The sequence below is a fragment of the Alosa sapidissima genome, chromosome 17, assembly GCF_018492685.1.
Source record: "Alosa sapidissima isolate fAloSap1 chromosome 17, fAloSap1.pri, whole genome shotgun sequence".
Lineage (NCBI taxonomy): Eukaryota > Metazoa > Chordata > Actinopteri > Clupeiformes > Clupeidae > Alosa > Alosa sapidissima.
Genome location: NC_055973.1, coordinates 7,902,675 through 7,906,385, shown reverse-complemented (window position 1 = coordinate 7,906,385; position 3,711 = coordinate 7,902,675). Strand labels below are relative to the sequence as shown.

Genomic DNA, 3,711 nt, shown 5'->3' with positions numbered 1-3,711 from the left:
CTTTCAGATTTAATAATCATGTGATTATGGTTATTGTTATTATTCTGTGAGATTTAATTCAGTCTATTACTAATGTTTTTTTTATTTAGGTTCACACTGTTAATTTGAATGTTAATTTTTTGTTTATTGGTGTCATTGTAAGTAGCTTTGAACAAAAGAAACCTCTACGTAAGCAAATAAACTGTGGACAAGGAGTGCAGAATTACTTTGAAAACTCAAATTGATGTGAGTCATGCACAATCCTTCACTGCTTCAGTTGGGCATTATTCAAACGGTTATGCCCCATTAAGTGCATGTACTTAACCATTACTGATACTGTCTAGACTTCGCTTACAGTTATATAATATTAGGCACTGTGATTATACACAACTAAAAAACAGTAGCCTATTACTGTACACTAGAATCTAAATGTTATTAGACCTTAAGTGTAAACATATTAAGAGCTCTTATATACTAGTCACTCAAATATTGTATAGTCTCATAGTTTTCATTGGAGCAGATGGCTGTCATCACCAGACCTAAATGCCGTTGTATTGTTTCATTTGTCCATGTAGCTCTCATTTGAAAATACATCACACTAACTTCAGGAGACATTAGCTAATAGTGAATACTGATCTCAAAGCACCATGTATTTGATTTCCCTTATCCACTATAGTGCAAGCACAAAAGTCACATTGCTTCAGCAATTCCACACCTGCGTTCTCGCACTGCCCAGAGGATGCGCCATCATCCACTCCCAGCGAGCCCATCCATACATCTGTCTCCGTGGCAACGCCTTCCTGCTCTTAACAGCGCGCATCCACTTCAGCGAGGGGAATTCAAACGCACTAATTGCTGTTTAATGGGGATGAGATCCTTCTATTGAGTTTTTCTGCTGAGCACAGAGAGAGGGAGCGGCAAACAAACACACACAGGGCTCCTAAACATCCTTGTAAGCCCATTTGAGCTGGGGTGGGCGAGAAGTCTCTGCGGACACTTTCAAGTGCACTTTTGTTGTTATGCATTAAGCTGATTTGGGCGAGCAAGGAATTTATTTGTTTACGGGCAAGCGGCAGTGCCGCATATGCATCACCAGTGCGAATCAGCTACCGACGACAACGGCGCAGATAAATTGCAAGCCCTTCCATGCCTTCACTGTCTCAGGGGACAGGCGAGATCGTGCTAGTACGCAGCACTTTATTTTTTTTTCTTCATGTTTTTTTAATTTTTTTTGTCTTTTGAAGAGGAAAGAAATAAAAAGTGTGAGAAACTTTGAACTTTCCCCTGGAGTATGGCAATATCCACAAAGGGCCCCTCTGCCATTTCTGTGCCCATGTTTGTCTTCTTTTGGTGCTATTGATTTCCTCTACAGGGCACCTATCTATCTGCAGGCCTGAAGCGAATCATCCCATTTATCTACCTGACTTGCCTTTATAGTGGAGAAAATGGTTGATGACAGGATCTGAGCAGGATGTGTGTTTCACTGAGCCATGAACATTAGTCAGAGCTCAATCCCTGTCTCTATTGGAAGTGACAGCGTGTGTATTCAGATACACCATACTGCAGATTTCGCCTTGCTAATATCATTGGGTTCTTTGTTAGACGACTATATGGGTACAATGTTAATGTATTCTAATTTCTATCAGAAAGACTCAGGGAGGTACAATGCAAGTTAACATACGTTTTAATCCATCAAAGGATATACAAAAGGCATAAGCAACAATAAGACAGTTTTTGGCATAGGCCCCGTCCTCGGTCCAGGTCACCGAGTGTGCAGACCCTTGCAGATCCTGCCGGTATGAGACGGCAGGGGCGGAGCCTACCCCCAAAGAATAAGAAATAAAGATACCCACCAGAATGCTTAGATGGCCATCCTCTCTGAAATAGAGCATAACAATAACAGTAAAAACAGTGCATGTTGTATTATCCGGTTGAGCTCGGGAGATGAATCAGAGAAAGCAAGACAGACAGAGACACATGAAGAATATACTATTAATAAAATAAACTGATGATTTGATGAGGATGAGGATGATTATGATGGATTCAACCACCTGTGACTCAAATTCTATGATTGATTTAAAGTTATGGAAGGGAATTGAGCTTGCAGATGTTCAACCCATTGAACAAGACTGCTCGAGTGACTAGTGCTTGCAGAAGCTTAGCTTAAGGGTTAACTAACAATGTGCAGGGCAATGAGCTTGCAATTACAAATGCTCAGGGTCAGTGCAGGGGATAGAGCCTGCAGTTGCAGATGCTCAGGGTCAGTGCAGCAGAATAGAGCTCGCAGTTGTAGATGCTCAGGGTTAGTGCAGCAGGATAGAGCTTGCAGTTGCAAATGCTCGGGGGACAATGAGCTTGCAGTTGCAGAAGCTCAGGTTAGTGCAGAAGAAATAGCGCTTGCAGTTAAAGAAGATTATGACCTGCACAAATGCGGCCAAGCCAGTACGGGCACCAGAAACGAAGAGATGAGTAATATGATTAAATTTAGATAACCACCACCAGACATTTGCAAGAGGAAGTACATTGATTACAAAATGCTCATTACTGCTGAGTGAGTCTTTAGTAATTAAGAACTCAGTAACCATACAGTCCATAGATTCTTGTGAGCCTTGTGACAAGCAAATGGAGTAGCTAGCTCTTAATTGATAAGCAAGTTGATGCAAAATATTACAGTTTGTGAACTCCATTTGTTACGGTTCAATGGTGAACAGAAGCTGCGAGGACAAGATGTACAGCAGATGAAATTAACAGACTGTCCATCCGGCAGAGGTAAAGCCATGTTAAAGAAAGCTAAATAGCACAACGTATAGGCCTACTATTAGGATAGAAATGTAAATGGCAAGGTTTAGATTAATGAATTAATTATGTTGACTTACCCAAAATAACAGCACGGTGTAGTGTCCATGACAGATTATATCCGATTTAAGTACGACCCCTAAATGTGATGACTGTTTCCGTGAGCAATCCGCATCCTGCAACGGAATGGAGCTAAAGCAGATCCAAGGGCAAGATGAAAAGAGTGAGCCATGCTTTTGCACCTTGCTCTTGGAAAGGCCCCCCAAAATAAGATGAGCAGCATAGGTAACGTTAGCTAAACGAGACAGGAAAACATGAAATAGACATTGTCCATGGGTAATAAGTTCAGAGAGAAAAGGTATAGACAAACAGAAAGCTTGAGCACTCTCTGGGGAAAAGAAGAAAATGACCAGCATGGTCTGCAGCGATTGCAGCGAAGTCGAGGAGCTTGCACAAGCTCAGAGCTTTCGTAAGCACGGTTCTTGCACGGTAAGATGTAATGCAATGTGGTGCAAATCCCCGTGGAAAGTGCTTAATGATCGTTCGGTTCGATAACGATTGATGATTGCGATTTGATGATTGCGATTCGAGTCGACTGCCGAGTCGAGTTGCGTATATATATGATGAGTGAAGTGGGGTGATGGTAGGATAAAAGAAATTAACTGTTGTGACGTGAGATTACCCGAGGTTTTGCTTGCAGAAGCTAGACCAAGGGCGGCGGTGCGTAGTGACTAGAATGTATTAACACTTTATTCTGTGCCTAAAGTGCCGGCTGTGCGTAGTGACTGGAGAAGAGTGGCTCGGGTCCATCGTAATTAATATAATGCTTTAGCTGAGCCGAATAACCACCACCAGACCTTTGAAAGGTAGCTTACCTTATTTGACGCTTGCGAGAGCTATTTGCGCATCTAGAAGGGCTTGATCCTGAGGTCTTAT

At 42.1% G+C, this 3,711-nt stretch overlaps 1 long non-coding RNA gene across 1 annotated transcript in view; it reads right to left on the bottom strand.

The window, feature by feature from the left end:
• Positions 1-2,299: 2,299 nt before the first annotated feature.
• LOC121688338 overlaps positions 2,300-3,711 on the bottom strand; it is a 13,936-nt gene continuing 12,524 nt past the window's right edge. The window contains exon 4 of the long non-coding RNA XR_006024561.1: positions 2,300-2,693. This is a non-coding gene — a long non-coding RNA (uncharacterized LOC121688338). The remainder of the gene's footprint in view (positions 2,694-3,711) is intronic.